Raw genomic sequence first — 23,503 nt, forward strand, 5'->3', positions numbered from 1 at the left:
GATCGCGGCCGGGTGTCAGCTGATTATCACAGCTGACACCCGGCACAATGTGTCAGGGGCAGTCATGGACCGCCCCCGACACGTTAACCCCTTGCACACCGCGATGAAACACGATCGCGGTGTACCGGGGGTTAAAGGGAAGCATCAACAGGGAGGGGGCTCCCTCCATGCTTCCCTGAGCCCCCCACAGCAGCGCAATGTGCAGCGCTTCTGCGGGGGGGCTCCATCCCTGCAGGTATCCGAATCCAAGATGGGGCCTGCAGGGAGTTGACTTCCTCAGTGCCTGCAAAGCGCAGGCATGAGGAAGTCTGCACCTATGCCTGTGACAGATCGCTGAGGACAACCTAATAAAGTTAAAAAAAGTGTAAAAATAATTTTAAAAAAATCGCTAAATAAATTAAAAAAAAAAATATTCCCTAATAAATTCATTTTTTGGAAATAAAAAAAAACAATAAAAGTGCACATATTTCGTATTGCCGCGTCCGTAATGACCCGCCCTATAAAACTGTCCCATTAGTTAACCCCTTTAGCAAACCCCTTAAAAAATAAAAATAAAAAACAAAGCAAAAAATAATGATTTATTATCATACTGCCGAACAAAAAGTGCAACAACGCACGATCAAAAAGACGCATGTAAATATCCATGGTACCGCTGAAAACATCATCTTGTCCCGCGAATAACGAGCCACCACACAGCGTCATCAGCGAAAAAATAAAAAAGCTCGCAGAATAAAGCGATGCAAAAATAATTATTTTTTTATATAAAATTGTTTTCATTGCATAAAAGCACTAAAGCATAAAAAAACGACATAAATGAGGTATCGCTGTAACCGTACTGACCCGAAGAATAAAACCGCTTTATCAATTTTACTTCATGCAGAACGGTGTAAACGCACTCCCCCAAAAGAATCTATATCATGTTAGGATATTCACCATACAATTTGTTAAACCTTCTCAGATATAGTGAATAACCCCAGACAAAAAAATCCAAATGAATGGAAAATATTAAAATACTTTATTAAGCTCTATTTTAAAAAATAAGGAGAATCCAGAAAACAGTAGACATATACAGTTGTGGCCAAAAGTATTGACACCCCTGCAATTCTGTCAGATAATATTCAGTTTCTTCCTGAAAATGATTGCAAACACAAATTCTTTGGTATTATTATCTTCATTTAATTTGTCTTAAATGAAAAAGCACAAAAAGAATTGTCCTAAAGCCAAATTGGATATAATTCCACACCAAACATAAAAAAGAGGGTGGACAAAAGTATTGGCACTGTTCGAAAAATCATGTGATGCTTCTCTAATTTGTGTAATTAACAGCACCTGTAACTTACCTGTGGCACCTAACAGTTGTTGGCAATAACTAAATCACACTTGCAGCCAGTTGACATGGATTAAAGTTGACTCAACCTCTGTCCTGTGTCCTTGTGTGTACCACATTGAGCATGGAGAAAAGAAAGAAGACCAAAGAACTGTCTGAGGACTTGAGAAACGAAATTGTGAGGAAGCATGAGCAATCTCAAGGCTACAAGTCCATCTCGCAAGACCTGAATGTTCCTGTGTCTACCGCGCGCAGAGTCATCAAGAAGTTTAAAGCCCATGGCACTGTGGCTAACCTCCCTAGATGTGGACGGAAAAGAAAAATGAACAAGAGATTTCAACGCAAGATTGTGCGGATGTTGGATAAAGAACCTCGACTAACATCCAAACAAGTTCAAGCTGCCGTGCAGTCCGAGGGTACAACAGTGTCAACCTGTACTATCCATCGGCGTCTGAATGAAAAGGGACTGTATGGTAGGAGACCCAGCAAGACCCCATTTCTTACCCCGAGACATAAAAAAGCCAGGCTGGAGTTTGCCAAAACTTACCTGAAAAAGACTAAAACGTTTTGGAAGAATGTTCTCTGGTCAGATGAGACAAAAGGTTTCTTTGCTGCCTCTGGCACTGGACTGCTTGACCATGTGCATGGCATTATGAAGGCTAAAGACTACCAACAAATTTTGCAGCATAATGTAGGGCCCAGTGTGAGAAAGCTGGGTCTCCCTCAGAGGTCATGGGTCTTCCAGCAGGACAATGACCCAAAAACACTTCAAAAAGCACTAGAAAATGGTTTGAGAGAAAGCACTGGAGACCTCTAAGGTGGCCAGCAATGAGTGCATTAACAGTAAACAGATAAATCTGGAATAAAGTGCATAGCAAATGTAAACAGGATAATATACAGGATAATAACAGGAGTCCTTGAGAAAGCCACAACAGGCGAAACGTGCGTTGGAGCTGGAGATTCATTGGGCCCTTCATCACTGGTATCTATAATCCTGTTTACATTTGCTATGCACTTTATTCCAGATTTATCTGTTTACTGGTAATGCACTTTATGTTAAATATTATGAGGATTATGTGTTATTGATTTTCACTATTTTTGGCCCTTTTATCCATTATGTAAACGCTACTTCTTATGGTACTATATATGTCTACTGTTTGCTGGATTCTCCTTGTTATTTAAAAAGAATCATAGAATCATAGAATCGTAGTGTTGGAAGGGACCTCCTGGGCCATCTGGTCCAACCCCCTGCTCAAAGCAGGATTCGCTAAATCATCCCAGATAGATATCTGTCCAGCCTCTGTTTAAAGACTTCTATTGAAGGAGAACTCACCACCTCTCGTGGCAGCCTGTTCCACTCATTGATCACTCTAACTGTCAAAAAGTTTTTTCTGATATCTAATCTGTGTCTCCTCCCATTCGGTTTCATCCCATTGCTTCTAGTCTTTCCTTAGAGCTTAATAAAGTATTTCAACGGATAGGTAGTTGAGAATATCGCAGGCTTTTAGCTTATGTTAAGCCACAAGAGCTCCTAATTGATTTTGTTTATTGCTTGGTTGCTGGAATGTGTAAAGTTGATATGTAAGAAAATTGGATGGATATGAACCATCAAGTTTTTTTTGAGGGTTTTGTTATCTATTAATATTGGGTCTACTATTTGCTTTTTTTTTTTTTCAGAGTTCACATTGCGAAGCAAGTAGGGCAGATATGAAGAAGGGTGGTAAGTCACTGGATTTTTCCAGGAATGTGAGAATGGTCATACTGTATGCCTGGCTTTATGAGGGATTTGATGCCACGCGTTGAAAGAATTTCATTGCTTTGCGTGCCTTGATAGGGCTCCAGGCATTACAGTATTCCATGTTGGGGCAATGATCTGTGAGTTTGTACTTTTAGGGAGCTTATTAGAGTTTCTAAATATGATCTTCTGCAGCTTTAGGCACCCAGCCAGGATTAATAAGGTGTAGACTGTGGTAAAAGTGAAAAAAGCATGAATAAAATTAAATAATGCCATTATAGATTTTATAGGATGCAGAGGGTCATTGCCATTCACTATCTCAACTTAGAAGGCAATTTTTGTTTTTGGACAACTGATGGTGTGCACACCCATGTGTTGGGTATGTGAGGGTTAGCCATTCATGAAGGCATTAAGCATGCTCTGAGAATGTTGGCTGTCTTAAATCCTTTAGGTTGTTAATGCACTCTCATTGTGATGGTAGGGTGGTTTGTGAAATTGATGGTAATTTGGCCTGGGTATTATAGCTTGAGTACAGTCCCCTCAATGTGAGAATAAGGGTATGTGCACATGATCAGGAATGGCTCAGTATTTCCTCAGGATTTAACACAGGTGAAATCTGCACCAAATCTGCATCTGAGGTCACTGGCAGGTCACCTGCATTTTTGATGCTTTTTTTATTCATTTATTCCTCATGCATTTTTGATGCGTTTTTTTCATTGCGTGTGTTTTTGTCACTTTAAATAAAGCTATTTGAAGGTTGGCTTCTGGGAAGGAAAAAAAGTGATTTCCTGTTTGCAGATATATTGGGGTATGTTCCCACGGTCAGAAAATGCTGCAGGTTGGACGTACATCCGCAATTTCCAACCTGCAGCATCCAGCTGTTACAGCATAATGGGTGCTATTTTAAAAAATCCCATGCTCACTATGCGTGCACCAATGCCTGCAGACAGCTGCAGCCTGGTATTCTCAAGCTGGCGAGGCCCATGGATTTTGGCCCTCACCAACCTAAAAGTAGCAGCCCGCAGCTGCCCCCTGCACCAAAGATGCACCAATTGTGGCACTTTACCTGGCTCTTCCCACTTGCCTGTAGTGGTGGCAAGTGGGGTAATATTTGTGGGGTTGATTGGGGGTTTGTATTGTCAGGCGACATCAAGCCCACGGATTAGTAATGGAGAAGTGTCTATAAGACACCACTCCATTACTAATCCTATAGTTACATGGTAAATAAAGACACAGACAGAATAAAGTCCTTTAATTGAAATAATGACACAGACTCCTTTAATAGATCTTAATTAAACCATACTTACTGCATCGCCTATTCCACCGACGCCTTCGTATTCCTGTAAGAGAAATAAAATAAAAAAGCAACAGTATACCATACCTGTCCGCCGAGAAGATATACATACTGTCTCACGACGAGTCCAACCCTGCTACACTGGATGCCTTTGGCTGAATGGTGGCCACCTCTCAGCCTGACATCAAAACAGAGCTGAGCTTTAAGCTGATGACCGCTGATGACCGGAGATAACTCGGTCCCCGGTGGTCCCGTGCAGTGCAGTTCTCGTAATCAGCTGATCATGAGAACTTGGCTAGTGACCTTGGATAACCCCATGCTCGGCGGTCACATGCACGGCAGTTCTCACGATCAGCTCAGCTCATCGCGAGAACCTCAGTGTACGCGAACTTCCGGCTGAAACAAGGTACAACATTATTTAAATTAGCACACATGCGTAGTAAGCAGCGTTCACGCACTTAATACGCATGTGACTAAGAAGATAATGTGGTTTTACCGAATCTAATGATAGTGAATTGGTAATTTACGCAGCAGAGGCATAGCGTCTCCTCTACATAAATTAACATGCTGCGGTCTGGAAAGATGTGCTGCATGTGTGTCTTCGCAGGGAAGCCGGAGGTGTCTCAGGACGCATAGTGGAGGTGGGATTTCATGAAATCCCATCCACTATGCTGTAACATCTGGTCGCTGCGGGTTGGACACTCCGGATATACGGAGCATCCAACCTGCAGTGTTTACTGACCATGGGAGCATACCCTAACAGTTCTTGGTTGGGGTTGCAGCTGGTGGTTAATTATAGTACAATGGGTTATGGGTATTACTAGATGGTTTTGTATCTTCAAGAACCCCCTCTTTTTTATGTGAGGCCAAATTTATCTCTGTTTTATTGGAAAGGGCTATAAGATTAAAGATATGGGTGTGTGTGTGTGTGTGTATGCGTGCGTGTAGAAAAAGGGAATTTGAGGAAAAAAGTATAAATTAAAAGGGGATTTGAAGAATGCTTTTCAGACTTCTTGTCTCTACAACACCAAAGTCATGTAAGTCTACAGCAGCTTTCTTTTAAAGAGGTGGCTAATAGATATTTTAGAAGGCTGCCTATCTTTTTCAAGGTAGAATTTTATTCTGACCTGAAGGCCCTAGATGCTGCAACGGTACTGTTTGCTATATATATATATATTTATATATATATAAAAAATCCACAATGCTCTTCAGACTAGTGTTCCTGGTGGAGAATTAGACAAGAGAACAAACATAATTAATATTGACAAATAATGGAAATCTTCTGTTTAAATACTGGGAAAACTTCAGCATGACCTATTCTGATTCGAAGAGAATAAGAGATTCTTATAAAAGAGAATATTAGGTTTAGAATAACTGCGAGCTTGAAGCTCATTCATTATTTTTGTTGAATTTTTATTAAGATGATTTCCCTCCAAGGGCTCAAAGTTTTGAGCCATACGTCATAGAGAAACTAACCCTTTGGTTCAGGAATGGATTAATCATATTAAATTAACTTTAGCAATTTATCAGAATGACACAGTCATTTGGACATCAGCAAGGTATTATGAACTTCCACAGGAAGTTGATGAGCTTTGCTCAATTGGGATGAAAAACTTTCCCATAAGTCATCAGCATGAATATTAGTAAAGAAAAAAAAGAAACACTGTACTCGGTCAATACAGAATTACTGCTATGAAGGGTGTAACCCTCCCTGTTTAACTTTACTAACTGGAAATAAAAACTGTAGGACTCACACTTCATCTTTCAGAAGTTTCTAGATCTGTTGCTGACATACAACTGCTTGTAGCTCCAAGTCAATGGGACAAAAAGGTAAATTACCTTCAGTATCTAGAGCCTAAAATACACTGCATGTTCTAAGGACAAATCTTGAACACTAATAGTGTTCAGATGTGCTCTTAAGTCCAACTTTGAGTTGTCTCCTTGGTTCTCAGAGGAGATTGGATCCTACAGTAGCTTCTGTATTGACATTCTGAGCAGTCTATTCCTTAGAATATATTTAGTAGTGTAGCCATCCAAGCCGGAGTGGTATCATCCACTTTGAAAGCTCTTGGCAACTAACATGGTGTCTCTACTCACCCTTTGGTTGATCCAAACTAAGTAAGGATCAGAGATGAGAGAGTATCATTCATGTTGAAGTCCCTTGACCCTTATGGTGGTATATCTATTTATATTATGTACTGCATCAAAATCCTTAGACAGGATTCATTAGACATGAAAGCCGAAATGGTGTCAATTTATATGCATTCTGCCCCCTTCCTGGGTGTCTCATGTCACTTTCAGAGATGTCTCCAAGTAATTTAAATGGATTTAGGAGATATCAAAGCTAAAAAGATATCATTAACTTTGAAAGCTATTGGGCTTCATGAGGTAGTGTCTCTAGTCACCTTTTATGCTTTCTGCTCTGGCTAAATTTAGTAAATATCAGAGCTGAGATGGTAACATCCATTTTGAAGGTAATAGGGAATTTAGATTGTGAGCCCCATCGGGGACAGTGATGATAATGTGTGTGCAAACTGTAAAGCGCTGCGGAATATGTTAGCGCTATAGAAAAATAAAGATGAAAAATAAAGATGAAGGTCCTAACCTGTAATGGTTGTATCAATTTAAGGACTGTCTCTTGCTCTTCTGAGGTGATGACCCTAAGTCTTGCTGCTGTTATCTCTATAGAAAAGAGATTTAACTTTTGACCATCATCTTCTTCTAAACAATTAAATTATCCTAATAAAATTCCATAGAGTTGCCATACTATGATACAGTATTATCCACTTTGAAGGTCATTGACCACATAAAGTGGTATCCCTATCATCACTATGGGCAGTTTCTGACAACAATGCCAGATTAGTGGTTTTAGCATTGAAGATTAAGCAACTTCTTCAAGCAGTAAAATAAATACAAATAGAATTTCTTTCACATTGTATAAAACTAGGTTGACAGTCCCTCTCATAACCAATCAGTAAAGGGACGTCACAATACTTACATATTAAATCTGCCACTGCTGTTTTTTTCAGCGCTCTCAACATATGAAAATTTATTTGCGTCAGGGTCTTAGCAGGATTCAAACCCATGATTTTTGTGTTATCAAGATAACACATGTAAAAGCATGTTAAGACATATTACATGATTTTTGGTATAAATCTGTATTTTATGTGCATCGACGGAGTGAATTCCTCTGATAGAACCCTGCTCCACATTGGGTTCCCAGCATAGGGATGGGCACACAGGTGAATTTTTTTTGCAATGACAAACCAGGTTTTCATGGACCATAGGCTTAGGAAGATGGGTTCTTAGTAAGCTCCAGCACAGCTAATTTCAACAGCAACAGAATGGCCGGATCTCCAAATAACTAAAAGAAATTTTGTTAAATCAGTTTTAAAAAAACATTTATGTCCGTGTGGTATATTATTACACAGGTTGCTGGTTACAATCGTTAGATCATTTTGACATACTGTATGTTTATGTATTATGCATCTCTGCAACAAAATGCTTGAAAAGGGGTTGAATACAGTCCTAGGGGATATCAGAGCGTTTCACGTGTCTTTTCAGGGCAATTGGAGACTTTGCAGCATTAGCTATTAAAAGAAAATCAATTCACTTGAATAACATTTAAAAAAAGTCAAAGCTAGTGAATTCAAATTTCTAAATATTCGCTCACCTCTAACACTTCACTAATACGATATATGACGTATATTGACATTTTTTTACTTGCTTGTAATGTTAATTTACGCAAGTTTTTTGACGACACAATGATCAACAATGTTGTCTTTCATCTAAATGTGATAGACTGATAGACAGACAGATGAGATTCTTTCATACTAGCAAACAGATACAAATCATGGTAAATGTGAAAATATAATAACCTTTTCATATTGCATTGTTTGTGTTATACTCAGTCACTAATTGCTTCATATAGCATCTGGGTAGAAGGACATTGTAAGAAAACAGCAAAAAAGCAGAGAGGTTTACCTGTCCAGGCCTCCAGACAAATGCACTCTACGGGCTCACGTATTTTGGCCAAAATATCAGCTAATACTCCACATTTTTTATGTGTTTTTTGCACTTTTTATTCAGGGTGCAGTTGTGCCCATTTGGTCTTGTAAACTGCGGTGTCTGTTCACATGGCATGCATTTTGATGGCGCTGGGCAGCCCGCCTGAGCTAATAGAAGGGTGTCACTACTAGGCTGGCCTGGATGCTGTGCATGGCCATAGTGTGAACAGCGCCACATACAAGTTTTTATTGTGCATCAATATACCAGGCAACCGCCCCCTCCATGTATTGGTAGGCTGTGAGCGGTTGTTTCATCGGTATTCTTGCACCTGTATTGCCATCTTAATTATATGGGTCCATTGCTTCCTTCCAGTGCATTTTTCTCGAGGTCTGGACGGGTAAACCTCTCTGCTTTTTTTGCTGTTTTCTTGTATTATTGGAGGATTTTTAAGTCTTCTTTTTGTGCTATTTCAGTAGAAGGACATTGTAGTAAATTAAAAATGTATTAATGAAAGCAAAAATAAAGGACATTGTAAACTATAAATGATATAACATGTAGTATTTAAAAGACGTATATTCCACAAAACACCTTCTCCTTCATTAAAGTAAAGAATTACTTCACAAAATTAAGTGAGGTATGTCTGGTTCTCTGACAGCCTTTACATACCCCATGGGCATTGATGCATGCTACAGTAGAAGTTATGTATAACGTAAGGACTCTTGATGAAAGCAAACTGCAGATGGAGTTCATTTTTTATGCAGACTTCCTTTTTACTTGATAAAATCAATAGAAATCTTCACCACGTACAACAGACTTCTCGTTCTTTCTTCTTATCAATTAGGCGTTTAAAATGACAGCAGTTTCAACAAAGATTAACATGATCCATATCTGTAACCCAGAATAATTAAGAATATTGCATCATCCATTGAGGATTCATAGACGATTTACAGCATTCTGTAAGGATTTGCATATCAATTTTTTTTACAGTGCCCTAGTCTGCAGTACATAAATCAAGGCTATTCACAAGCTTGTAAACTGAACACAACTGTTTTTTATATTGAATTTTATTATGAATTAACCCCTTCCTGATATGCGCCGTACACGTGTAAGGAGGTGGCGGGGACCCTTATTTTCCTCCTCTCTCCTATATGCGGAGTATATGTACCCCATGCGGTACCCTGTTGATGTGCCTATGTATTAATGTATGTGCTGTGTTTATGTGCATGTCACAATGATGTGTAAACTACACTGAATATGCCATATGACTAGACTAGGGATAGAAGGGGTTAAGCAGCAGGGCTGGACTAACAGCCTAAAAGAGGAAGGAAGTTTTATCTTCTAGCGCAGAGCACGGGTAGGCTTGCCTGAGGCAAGACATGTTCCACTGTCAGGAGCAGGGTATACCCCTGGAGGAGAAAAACTTACTGCCAAGGACTGCCGGGCAGGGAGAATGAGCACTGGAACAGTGGAAGTGCCCACCGAAAGACTGTTGGTTCTCAGAGACAGGATGAGAGCTGATTATGCTGCATATTTTGATAGGGAAAGTGCAGGAAGTGTTACCTCATTCATCTCATCTTTATTAAAAGCTTTCTACTGTTGGAACTGAAGCGTGCCATGTGGTGCATTCTGAGGACACCGTACCAGTAAGGAGAACAACCGTGTGCTGGAGGTAACTAACTGTGCCATAGGGCTGGGACTTTATCTGACTTTCTATGTGCAAGGGGCCGGGGTGCTCACTGACTGTGACTTAGTGGACTCGCCCACGACTACCACCCCGTGCCACTTTGTTACACATACTGCTCTGTGGGAGCTGCATTCCCGCAAAGAGCAGTACAGGTATGACACACCGATCACATGGCCTCATGCTGAGCACCTCAGTGATCAGGTGCGGGTGTCAGGTCTATGTGACAGCTGACACCCCGCAGCAGCACCCACGATCGGTTCTAGCCCTAGTGATAGCGACATCAAGGAGCATTGCGCAGGGATTGGGCTTCCTGTGCGCTTCCATCAGGAAAACACCTGATGGTCTCCATGGTGACCCCTGGCCGCAAGATGGCCGCGGGGTACTTCAGGGAAGGTGGCTTCTCAGTGACTGCTCAAAGCAGGACCTTAGATGCCTCCTCTCCAAGTAAAGAAAAGAAAGAAACAAATATTTTTACAATAAATACATTTATTTATATAAATAAAAAGTAAGCAAAAAAAGTACACATATTTGGTATCGCTGGGTCTGTAACGACACGCTCTATAAAACAGTCCCACTAGTTAACCCCTTCAGTGAACGCTGTAAAAAAATACAAAACAAGGCAAAAAACAATGTTTTATCATCATAACGCTGAACAAAAGGTGCAATTAAACGCGATAAAAAAGACAAACGTAAATAAAAATGGTAATATTGAAAACATCATCTTGTCCCACAAAAAGCAAGCCACCAGTAAGGCTCAGCGCACATTTATCTTGTGTTCTGCGCTGAGTGCTTGCATCAGGGTTTCTGTGTAAATCTCTGAAATACGTAATTCAGACAGATCCTCTGACGGAAGATTCCCTATAATGAGGCAGATGGAGGCACTGCTGACACCATCTGAACTTTGATCTGGCAGTGTAGCTCTTTTTAGGATTGCATAAAAGTGCTATCAGCCACAGTTTTGTGCAGTTCTGAAAAGAAGGACACCACTGAACAGAGGCCAGATGAACTCCAGAATAACTCTGCTGCCTCATGATAGTGAATGGATCCCTTGGGGGTTTTATCTGAATCACGTCAGTCAGAGATTTAGATGGAAACCCCAAAGTAAGTGGTCAGCATAGAGTACCAGATAAATGTGATCATAATTGTTGTGTAAAATGTTCCTAAAAAAGCTTCAACTCAATCCACAAAAAAACAAGTTCCCACTCAGGTCTGTCATCTGTTAGTGGCAATATAGGAGCTTCCATGTTACTGGTAGCACAAAGGCTCTGGAAAAGCTACATGGCTCCTTGCCCCCAAAAAGAAATTCAGCAAATTCTCCACTCCCAAATCCAAATGCCCCCTCCTTTCTGAGCCCCAGTGTGCCTAAACCAAATTTAGCGGCCACATGTTTGACATTTCTGTAGTGATGAGAGCCTGCCTAACTTACGGGGACATGTCTCCCAAAGCATGAACTGAGCATCATGTACTGGTCACTACAGCGTACTGGTCACTACAACAGGAGTTTGAAATTTTCATTCAGCAACACCCACTGCTGCCTGTTTCTGGAAAACTCCCATGGAGTCAAAATCATCACTTCAACTGTAAATTAATTCCCTAAATGGGGTCACTTGAGGGGGGACTCTGCTCTTCTAGCACTTAGGGGCTCTGTATGGAGTCCACAAACTATTCTAGGAAATTCTGCATTCCAGGAGGCAAATAGTGCTTTGTCTCCCCAGAGTTTCTCCATATGGCTAAGTAGTACTGCACAGCCACATATGGGGTATTGCCACGATCAGTAGAAATTGTGGGACAAATTTTGGTGCCATTTTTACCAATTTCCCAGTATGAAAATGTAAAACTAGGGGCTAACACATAATCTTGATGGTAAAAATGTAAATTATTTTATTTATTTTATCTTCACTACTCAATGGTATAAAAGTCTGTGACACACCCGTGGTATCAATATAAACACTGCAACCCTAGATAAATTCATTGAGAGGTTTAGTTTGTAAATGGGGTCACTTATGGGGGGGTTCTGCTGTGTTGGAACTTCAGTGGCACCCTCAAACAAGTGCAGCAAAATCTGCACTTTTAGGCTGGAGTCACACACAAGGTAGAAAAATACGGACCATATTTTACATCTGTAATACACATAAATGGTCCCAAAATAGTGTTCCGTATGTCATCCGTTGTCAGGGTGTAGCCGCGTATTTTTCTCATGTAAGCATCCGTATGTAATCTGTATGGCATCCGTATACCGTTTTTTTCTCGCAACCTTGCAAAATGGACATTTAACGGTTTTGAGGCCTGCACATAATTTAAATCATCAGTACCAACCCTATTCATTGCCTCAGCATCAGGTGGCAGCCTCCAATCTGCCCACTTTGGTGCTCTGCTTGTGTGGGTGTCTTGCTGGTAGTTAGCAAACATGTCTGACACACTTCAGTTCACCCCAACTGACCGTGTTCTCTTCAACTTGGTTTTGTCCAGGCGCTTTAACAGCCATACCCAGTGATTGTGGATCCGAGGAGGAGGAGACACATGTGGGTGCTACCGCATTTGAGACAAAGCCTCAATAAAGGCAATTTCCACAGGCTTTATGCAGCTCTGAGGACACATCCTGACAAGTTTTTCCTCTATTGTCGGAAGACCGTTTCTACCTTTGATGCTTTGTTGGAGACAGTGCGCCCAGGGATCACCTTCCAGGACACCCGGATGCGCAAATGTATCTCTGCGGAGGAGCGCCTTCTCCTTACGTTACGGTAAGTATTTCTCAGCTACAGAATGTATGTAGATGATTATTTTCTCAACTAATTCTCTTACTCAGTAACCCCTTTTGGCCAAGAAACATTAGGTATTGGTACCAAATATATGCTCTGAAACTTAGAACACTTTGATGTGTTATTCCACATTACATAGCTGTGGACATGTGTATATGTATTGTTCGCTTAGCTTCTTACTTACACACTGTTCTGGTGATCTACGTATATGTAATGTGTGCATCCTTGAGCATGTATTTTAATGTATATATTTTCTACATTTGTTTAATTGTAGGTTCCTCTCAACTGGCCTTTCTTATGCAGCACTCCATCTGGAGTTTTTGATTGGGCGATCGACAATATCCAGCATCGTTCGTGCTACATGTTCGGAAATCTGGTCCAGAGTTCATCATCTGGTCATGCCAGAGCACAAGAAGGTAGACTGGTTGAGGATTGACAGGGGATTTGAGTTGCACTGCCAATTCCCCAATTGTATTGGAGCCCTGGATGGGAAGCACATCCGTGTGCGTAAGCCGCTGAACTCAGGGTCCCAATTCTATAATTATAAACAATATTTTTCTGTAGTTTTGTTGGCTCTGGTTGACAGCAACTACAGGTTTATAATTAGTTTGACACAATCCAACATACTTGAGAACTACTAAATATTTCCACATCAAGTTCAAAAACCATGGTATAAGGACAACTCCCAATAAGCAATATAAACCAATATAGAAAAATTGGAGTATAACATCCAAAGTAATAAATTACAAAAGAACAAAACTATGATAAGAAGGTATAAATTTTATTAATACAAAAATTGAATAAAAAGATTTTTTTGTTCACATATATAATGCATTGGTGTAATCAGGTATCAGATAAGACACAATATAGGAAAAGACAACAGCATATGTAAAATGCAAGGGTCTATACAAAAATGTGCAAATGGAAAAACCCTGTAATGGTCAGACAGCCGCAAAGAAAATATTTTTTTGCGTTGAAATACTATGCTGTCATAAAGATGCATGAAAAACGCACAAGGGGTTACCTAACCAAAACTGTTGTGAGTTCATTTTCCCCTTCACTACTGAGGCCCGAGGAACTCCCTCTTCTGGTAAAGAAAGGTAGTGAGCCTGATTATCAAACACCTGAGGCTGATGATGATGACTGGCTGAGTGGAGTTACTGACTGGATATAAGGCTGCCGACGCCCTTCTGCCCTGCGGGTGATTTCTCTGTGGGATCCTTGGAGACCAGTCTGAATTCCTGCTCCTCTAAAGCTAAGTTTGCTGCTCGGCTTTTTGCATTTGTGCTTTGACTTTGTTTTGCTTTGTTTTTCTGGATTTCTGCCATTCCCTGCTGGGGTGTGCTGAATTCCTTTAGCTCTGTCTTCTGAAAATACCTGAGTGCTGATTTAGTTCTTGAAGCCTCGCTGCTTCAGGGCCTTTTTCATATCAGCTTGTTGGCTTATGTCTTTGATAGGGTTTTGGCAGATTGCAGACAGCAGCCTTCCTGTCCTTTCCTATCTAGGTAGTTTTGGGCCCCGTCTTTGCTCAGTCTATCTTTCTGTCTGTGTTAGTGTTTTCATCTTGCTTCACCGTCATTATATGTTGGGGGCTGCCTATTGCTTTGGGGTCTGCTCTGGGGCAGTTTAGATTTCCCCTTTCTTTCTTTAGGCCTATTTATTTCTCCGGCTGTGATTGAGGGGTCTAGGGCATCGTAGGAACCCCCCACGGCTACTGCTAGCTGTGTTGATAGGTTCAGGGGTCTGCAATCTGATAGTTGCCAACTTCTCTAGTTTTCTGGACTTAGCTTGTATTCCTGTTTTTGCCTCATTCATAACAGAATCACCCGCCATACCGCAGATCCTAGGGTACTCAGTAGCAGGAAAGAATTGTAAAAAAAAAAAAAAAAAAAAAGTGTGTATATTTTTTCCTCTATATCTCTGAGGCCGTAGGGGGAATTTTTTTTTCTCTCAATGGAGATAAAGCAATTGTCTGATCGTGTGGAGCAGCTCGCTGCAGAAGTGCGGGGAATTTCCGCCTACCTTGCTCATTCACATGCTGCTGAACCAAAGATTCCTACACCTGATGTATTTTTTGGGGATGGGTCTAAATTTTTGAATTTCAAATATAATTGTAAATTATTTTTTGCCTTGAAGCCTAACTCGTCAGGGAGCTCCGCGCAGCAGGTTAAAATTGTCATCTCTTTGCTGCGTGGCGATCCCCAGGATTGGGCGTTTTCTTTGAAACCAGATGATCCTATTCTGACTAATGTGAACTCATTTTTTCAGGCCTTGGGGTTGTTGTATGACGAACCTAATGCCATTGCTCAGGCTGAAAAGACCCTGCTGGCATTGAACCAGGGTCGTGATTCTGCAGAATTGTACTGTCAAAAATTCCGAAAGTGGGCAGTACTTACTACCTGGAATGATAATGCCTTGGCTGCTCTCTTTCGGAAGGGGTTGTCAGAAGCCGTAAAAGATACTATGGTGGGATTTCCTGTTCCCTCTAGTCTTGACGATTCTATGTCATTAGCCATTCAGGTTGATCGGCGTTTGCGCGAACGCAAAGCTGCACGTGAGGTGTTGCCACCTGTTGAACAAATGTCTGAACCTATGCAATGTGATAGAGTTTTTTCCAGAGAGCAGCGTCAGGAGTTCAGAAGGCGTAATAAGTTGTGTTTTTTCTGTGGAGATGCCTCGCATATTATTTCTGTCTCTCCTAAACGAGAGAAACGCTTTGCACACAAGTTTTCTGTTGGGGGTGTTCAACCTAAGTTTCTTCTGGCTATTACTCTGATCTGCTCCCTGTCCACATTTTCCGCCAAGGCTTTTGTGGATTCGGGAGCAGCCCTAAACCTAATGGACTTGGATTTTGCTAAACGTTGTGGATTTCTGATGACACCTCTGCAGACGCCTATCCCTTTGAGGGGGATTGATGCTACTCCTTTGGCTAAAAATAAACCTCAGTTTTGGACCAGGTGGTAATGCGGGTCGCCCCAGACCATCAAGAAAATTGCAGATTTTTGGTGTTGCATAATCTGCATGATACTATTGTTCTGGGGTTTCCCTGGTTACAAATTCATAATCCAGTTTTGGATTGGAAATCTGTGTCTGTGGTGAGTTGGGGTTGTCGGTGTGCCTTTAGTGAGGCTCCGGTGTTTTCCACCTCTCCTCAGTCGCATGATGTTCCTGATTATTTGGCGGACTTTTATGATGTATTTAGTGAGAATGAGTCTGCGTCTCTGCCTCCTCATAGGAGTTATGACTGTGCAATTGAACTGAGCCCAGGGTGTAAATTTCCCAAGGGTCGGCTCTTCAATTTATCTGTACCCGAGCACGAGGCTATGCGATCCTATATTAAGGAGGCGTTGGAGAAGGGTCATATTAGACCATCCTCGTCACCCTTAGGTGCCGGGTTTTTTTTTGTAGCCAAAAAGGATGGATCATTAAGACCTTGTATTGATTATCGTGCCCTCAACAAAATTACTGTTAAATATCAGTATCCGTTACCCCTGATTTCTGATCTATTCTCCAGAGTTAAAGGTGCTTGCTGGTTTACCAAGCTTGACCTCAGGGGGGCGTATAATCTTATTCGCATTAAGCATGGGGATGAATGGAAGACGGCGTTTAATACTCCGGAGGGACAATTTGAGTGGTGATGCCTTTTGGGCTCACTAATGCCCCTTCTGTCTTCCAGTGCTTCATGAACGATATTTTCCGAGATTTTGTCGATAAATTTTTGATGATCTATCTGGATGATATTTTGATCTTCTCCAAGGATTGGGATTCTCATGTGGAACATATTCGGACTGTGTTCCGGATCTTGAGGGAGAATTCCCAGTATGTCAAAGGATCTAAATGCCTTTTTGGAGTACAGAGGATTTCTTTTTTGGGATTTATTTTGTCCCCGTCAACTATTGAAATGGACCCGGCCAAGGTACAGGCCATTTACGATTGGGTTCAGCCCACTTCTTTGAAGGCCCTCCAGAAGTTTTTGGGTTTTGCTAATTTTTATCGGAAATTTATAGCAAAATTTTCTAGTATTGCCAAGCCATTGACTGATTTGACTAAGAAGGGTGCTGATGTGTTAAATTGGTCTCCAGAGGCTGTTTCTTCCTTTCAGGAGCTGAAGCGAAGATTCACCTTCTCCCCGGTTTTGCGGCAACCTGATGTCTCACTCCCGTTCCAGGTAGAGGTGGATGCTTCTGAGATTGGTGCAGGAGCTGTTTTGTCCCAAAAGGATCCTGTAACATCTAAAATGAATCCCTGTGCTTTCTTTTCCTGAAAGTTCTCTCCATCTGAACGTAACTATGATGTGGGGAATAGGGAACTGTTGGCCATGAAATGGGCATTTGAGGAGTGGAGACATTGGTTGGAGGGAGCTAAGCATCAAGTCGTGGTCCTCACTGACCACAAGAATTTGATTTACCTAGAGTCGGCTAAGTGCTTGAACCCTAGACAGGCTAGGTGGGCCTTGTTTTTTACACGTTTTGATTTTGTGGTTTCTTTTCTTCCTGGAACGAAGAATGTCAAGGCAGACGCCCTCTCTAGGAGCTTCTTTGCTGATTCTCCTGTGTTGACCAAGCCTGCTACCATCTTAGGCGAAGGGGAAGTTCTTTCTGCCATCTCGCCTGATTTGAGACGTGCTCTGGAAGAGTTCCAGGAGGACAAACCTGAGCGTTGTCCCAGTGGAAAGTTGTATGTTCCTGACCAGTGGAAGAAGAGAGTGATGTCTGAAGTTCATTGCTCTGCTTTGGCTGGTCATCCAGGTATTTTTGGTACTAGAGATCTGGTGAGTCGGTTTTTTTGGTGGCCCTCCTTGTCTCGTGATGTCAGGAATTTTGTGCAGTCCTGTGGGACGTGCTCCCGGTCTAAATCGTGTTCTCGCTCAAGTGGGTTGTTGATGCCTTTGCCTGTGCCCAAGAGGCCATGGACCCATATTTCAATGGATTTCATCTCTGATATGCCTGTCTCTCAAAGGATGACTGTTATTTGGGTGATTTGTGATAGGTTCTCTAAGATGGTTCATCTTGTACCACTCCCTAAGTTGCCGTCTTCCTCTGAGTTGGTGCCCCTGTTTTTACAACAGGTGGTTCGTTTGCACGGGATTCCTGAGAACATTGTATCTGACAGAGGAGTCCAGTTTGTGTCTAGATTTTGGAGAACTTTCTGTTCCAGGCTGGGAATTCAGTTGTCATTCTCCTCTGCTTTTCACCCTCAGACCAATGGGCAGACAGAGAGAACAAACCAGACCTTGGAGTCATATTTGAGATGTTTTATTTCTGCTGATCAGGATGATTGGGTTTCATTTTTGCCCTTGGCCGAATTTGCTTTAAATAATAGAGCTAGTTCTGCCACTTTGATGTCACCTTTTTTTTGTAACTTTGGGTTTCATCCTCGATTTTCTTCAGGGCAGGTGGAGCCCTCTGCCTGCCCAGGTGTTGACACTGTGGTGGAGAGAATGCACCAGATCTGGGACCAAGTGGTGGATAAGTTATCTCTCTCCCAGGAAAAGGCCCAGCGGTTTTCCAACCGACATAGGACCATTGGTCCCCAGTTTAAGGTTGGTGATATGGTGTGGTTATCATCAAAAAATATTGCTATGAAGGTGGCTTCTCCTAAGTTTAAGCCTAGATTTATTGGACCTTACAAGATTGTGGAGATTATTAATCCGGTCTCTTTTCGTTTGGCTCTTCCTGTCACATTTAAAATCCATAATGTGTTCCATAAATCTTTGTTGAAGAGGTTTGTTGAACCTGTTGTTCCGGGGGTGGCACCTCCAGACCCTGTACTGGTTGAAGGTAACATGGAATATGAGGTAGAGAATGTACTGGATTCCCGTCTGGCTAGACGGAGACTCCAGTATTTGGTTAAGTGGAAGGGTTATGGTCAGGAGGATAATTCCTGGGTCTCTGCCTCTGATATTCATGCCAAAAGATTGGTGCGTGCCTTTCATCAGGCTCACCCTGATCGCCCTGGTGGCGTAGTTGAGGGTTCGGTGACCCCTCCTCAAGGGGGAGGTACTGTTGTGAGTTCATTTTCCCCTTCACTACTGAGGCCCGAGGAACTCCCTCTTCTGGTAAAGAAAGGTAGTGAGCCTGATTATCAAACACATGAGGCTGATGATGATGACTGGCTGAGTGGAGTTACTGACTGGATATAAGGCTGCCGACGCCCTTCTGCCCTGCGGGTGATTTCTCTGTGGGATCCTTGGAGACCAGTCTGAATTCCTGCTCCTCTAAAGCTAAGTTTTCTGCTCGGCTTTTTGCATTTGTGCTTAGACTTTGTTTTGCTTTGTTTTTCTGGATTTCTGCCATTCCCTGCTGGGGTGTGCTGAATTCCTTTAGCTCTGTCTTCTGAAAATACCTGAGTGTTGATTTAGTTCTTGAAGCCTAGCTGCTTCAGGGCCTTTTTCATATCAGCTTGTTGGCTTATGTCTTTGATAGGGTTTTGGCAGATTGCAGACAGCAGCCTTCCTGTCCTTTCCTATCTAGGTAGTTTTGGGCCCCGTCTTTGCTCAGTCTATCTTTCTGTCTGTGTTAGTGTTTTCATCTTGCTTCACCATCATTATATGTTGGGGGCTGCCTATTGCTTTGGGGTCTGCTCTGGGGCAGTTTAGATTTCCCCTTTCTTTCTTTAGGCCTATTTATTTCTCCGGCTGTGATCGAGGGGTCTAGGGCATCGTAGGAACCCCCCACGGCTACTGCTAGCTGTGTTGATAGGTTCAGGGGTCTGCAATCTGATAGTTGCCAACTTCTCTGGTTTTCTAGACTTAGCTTGTATTCCTGTTTTTGCCTCCTACGGTGACTCATTCATAACACAAAACCCATAAGAAGTTGTAAAAAACCAAGCATAAAGTGCTGAAGTGGTAAAACATAAATAAGGTTATATGGGAGGAAGGTACCCTGATAGACCATGCTTACCCATGTGGGACATGTCAGCTGTGAGTCGAATCCATTGCCCCAATGCACGTTTCGCGCTGGGCTTCGTCGAGGGGCTTAGCTTATACCTTCTTATCATAGTTTTGTTCTTTTGTAATTTTTTACTTTGGATGTTATACTCCAATTTTTCTATATTGGTTTATACAGGTTTATAATTGTAGACATTGGGGCTTATGGAAGAACTGAAGACTCTAAAGTCTTCAGTTTTTCTATTATGGGTCGGCGGCTGCGCAATAACCTGTTGGACCTACCACCACCACGTCAGCTGCCAGGCTCAAATCAAGAAGCGGTGCCTTATGTCCTAGTGGGGGATGAAGCCTTCCAATTGACCAGGCATGTCATGAGGCAATACCCACGCAGAAACCTTGACCACCGGCGCAGGATTTTTAATGTGCGCCTTTCACGTGCCCGAAGACTGGTGGAGTGCGCCTTTGGCATTCTTTGTGCCAAATGGCGTGTCCTCCAGTCTGCCATTCAGCTGAGTGAAGCCAGCATCAATGAGGTCATCAAAGCTCGTGTGGTCCTCCATAACTTCACTAGACTGCATGATTGCTCCTCATCTGATGTGACTGAAGGTGTGGTGGACAATGGGGATAGGCCTACGCCACATGTGCTCCCTTTACGGCGTCCTCTCTCAGGACTCAAAGTACGTGATGTGTTCACCCAGTATTTTGTTTCACCTCATGGTTCTACTACCTGGCAAGATCAGGCTGAATCTTTGTTGTGATGTTCTTATGTGTGTGTATATAATTTTTTTTTGTTTGGTCTTCTCTGATTTGGGTTGTCTGTTTATATGTGATAAAGTTGACTTACTTATTTGAATGCCTAAAATAATTCAGGAAGAAGGCCAAAGATGCATTTTCAAAGGTTTTATAAATTTAAAAAAAAGCTTACAATACGGAGTACCAAATTTTTGTCATATGGCAGATATTACCCAGGCCATTTAGCCTTTTCTGTATATAACATTGTCATTTTTTGACACACAAAGAGGTAACAAGAAATTATAAATACCAACAAAAAAATTTACAAAACAATTAGCTATTTTGCCGGTAGCTTGGCAGAGGTGATGGCGGGAGGCCTTCATCTCTTTGTTGGGGGTTGGGATGCCCAGCTTGACCATCACCCTGTTGGGGTGGATGATCTTGGCCCTGTGGGAAGATGTGGCCATGTTCCTGCAGCTGCGCACCAAAGAGACCTTAAGGATACTGTCGATTATAATCCTGTGGCTGATTGTAGCCGCGTCCATCATACCCCCAATATGACCATGTCATCCAAACCCAGGTTGGGGCCAGCCTCCAACACCAGGTCTGTACAAGTGGCCATATTGGGCAGGTTGGTTATAGGCTGCCATTTGGCCCTGTTGTGGCCAAGGTTGGTTTGGGGGGGAATGGGTGCAGGTGTAGGCACACGTGCAGGCGGACACTCAGATCCTAATTGAGCATGCACAGCTGGTTGTCGGACAAGGCGGAGATGGTTATGGATTGAGAGCTGCCACCTCTCAAGATACTCAAACAACTCATATGAGTCATTGGGGTGTGTGCATGCATCAATTAGGATCTGAATCGATCCGCGCACACGTAGCCTCGTCTCACAAGGCAGGGGATGGAAGTACCGGGCCAGGCTTCGGGAATATGCCTCTTCACCCTCATCCTGGGCAGCCCTAGACAGGTAATTTAGGACACCTGTGTCTACATGCCTCCGGGTATCAGAGGCAGTGTTGTCCCTTCTCCGTCTCCCACGGCTGCCTACGGCTGCAGGCTGAGGGGACCCCTCAACACGGCCAGTAGGGCTGCTGCTGTTGCCAGGGTCTTCTAAGTTGCTGGCTGCTGGTGACTCTGCTGGGTCTGGACAAAGTTGCAGAACCTGATGCTGGGCCTGATGCTGGTGGAGCTTGGGGGTTGCAAAAGCTCTGGTCAGAAGATGGGCCAGTCACCTCTTCACATCCCCCGTCCGGGTCTATAATGGGCTCAGTGACCGACCCTGTCTCCCTCGCTGTGAGGTTGGACTGAGTTCTGTTAGGAAATGTACAAAAAAACAAATGTAGCTCTGACCTTAAAAAGCATATGTGTCATGTGGTGTGATATCTGTACTTACGGTCTGAGATCCATACTGGGTGCCAAAAATGCCAAGCGGTCAAAATAGATGTATTTCCGCTTGGTCGGTGCTGCTGCCCCACTCCTGGCCCTCTGCTGTCTTTCCCGCCGGTACTGGTCGTGGATGCTGTGCCAGTGTCTCTCACATCCTCAACTGCAATGTGAAGTGAAAAGGGACTGTAACCTTTGGGAATTGTGCCAAGCAATATTTCTAACATTTCACATAGTCACGTAGCCTAGTAGGGGGTGGTTTTGATGTAAATTTTTCTTTAGCAAACAGGGATACCTATATACACAGTCTAGGATTGTAGGGGCTACATTTAAAAAAGCTCACTTCTGGCCTTTAAGCTGATTGGTAAAAATAACATTTACTTACGAATGTGTTGTTGCTCCTCACGTGGCCGTTGGGCATAGTCTGGGAACATGTGCACACAGATGCGCCTCCATGCTGCCTCTTTGCGGCCCCGGTCAGAATAATGGGCATCCCGTTGGTCCCAAAGTTCGGGCCTTTCCTGTACCAACGCAATTAGGAGCTCCACATTAATGTGGCCAGACACGACGCTGCAGGACTCCGTGGAGGTGTACTTCCTGGATGTCTGGAGGGCTATTTAAGCTAATTTGCATGTCTACGCTTCCTGATGATGGATTGGCCCATTTCCTGTCACTAGGAAAAGTCTTGCGTATTTCTCGCAAGTCACACGGGTAGTCCGTGTGTAATGCGATTTTTTGCGCACCCATAGACTTGCATTGGCATACTGCGGTCGTAATACGCTGACAATCGCAGCATGCTGCGATTGGCATGGACCGTAGAAAATATGAGAGAAAAATACGGCTGATGGGAACTACCCCATAGAGAATCATTGGTCCGTGGGCAATGAGTTTTTTTATCGCCTCTTACTCGTCCGTATTCCTCTCTAGTGTGACGCCTGCCTTTTATGGCGTTTCTTCCCTCCTGAGCTTTGCACTGAATCTCAAAAGTAGTTTTCGACAACATATGGGCTATCGGTGAACTCAGGAGAAATTGCACAACACATTTTGAGATCCATTTTCTCCTGTAAACCTTGTGAAAATACAAAATTTGGTTCAAAAAAGGTTTTTGTCGGAAAAATGTGATTTTTTATTTTATTTTCATAGCTCTACGTTATAAACTGTTGTGAAGCACCTGTGGAATCAAGATAAGTTCCCTAAAGGGTATAGTTTCCAAAATTGTGTCAATTGCTGGGGGTTTTCACTGTTTAGCCACATCAGGGACTCTCCAAATGTACGCACAACAAAATGTATGGTCCATTTTCTCCTGTTATTCTTGCGAAAGTAAAAAAAAAAAATAGGTCTAAAGGATAATTTTTGTGAAAGAAAAGTAAATGTTTATTTTTTTTTGTTTCACATTTGAAGACTTCTTGTGAAGCACCTGAAGGGTAAATAAATTTCTTGAATGTGGTTTTTAATAGCGAGAAAACAGTCTCAGAATCAGTGGTATCCATTGAATCGTTCATGAGTTATTACCTCATAAAGTGACGCTGGTCAGAATTGTAATAAAATTGGCCTGATCAGAAAGTTGAAAACAGGCTTTGGGGCGAAGGGGTTAAAGGGACCCATTGGCATTGTCAGATCGTAATGAAAAATTACATTGTCGTTATAATATACTCTCATAATTATGACCTCCTTTGTCAGACAGGTCAATAT

Source organism: Dendrobates tinctorius, unplaced genomic scaffold (assembly GCF_039654945.1).
Source record: "Dendrobates tinctorius isolate UK_male_01 unplaced genomic scaffold, ASM3965494v1 ptg000162l, whole genome shotgun sequence".
NCBI lineage: Eukaryota > Metazoa > Chordata > Amphibia > Anura > Dendrobatidae > Dendrobates > Dendrobates tinctorius.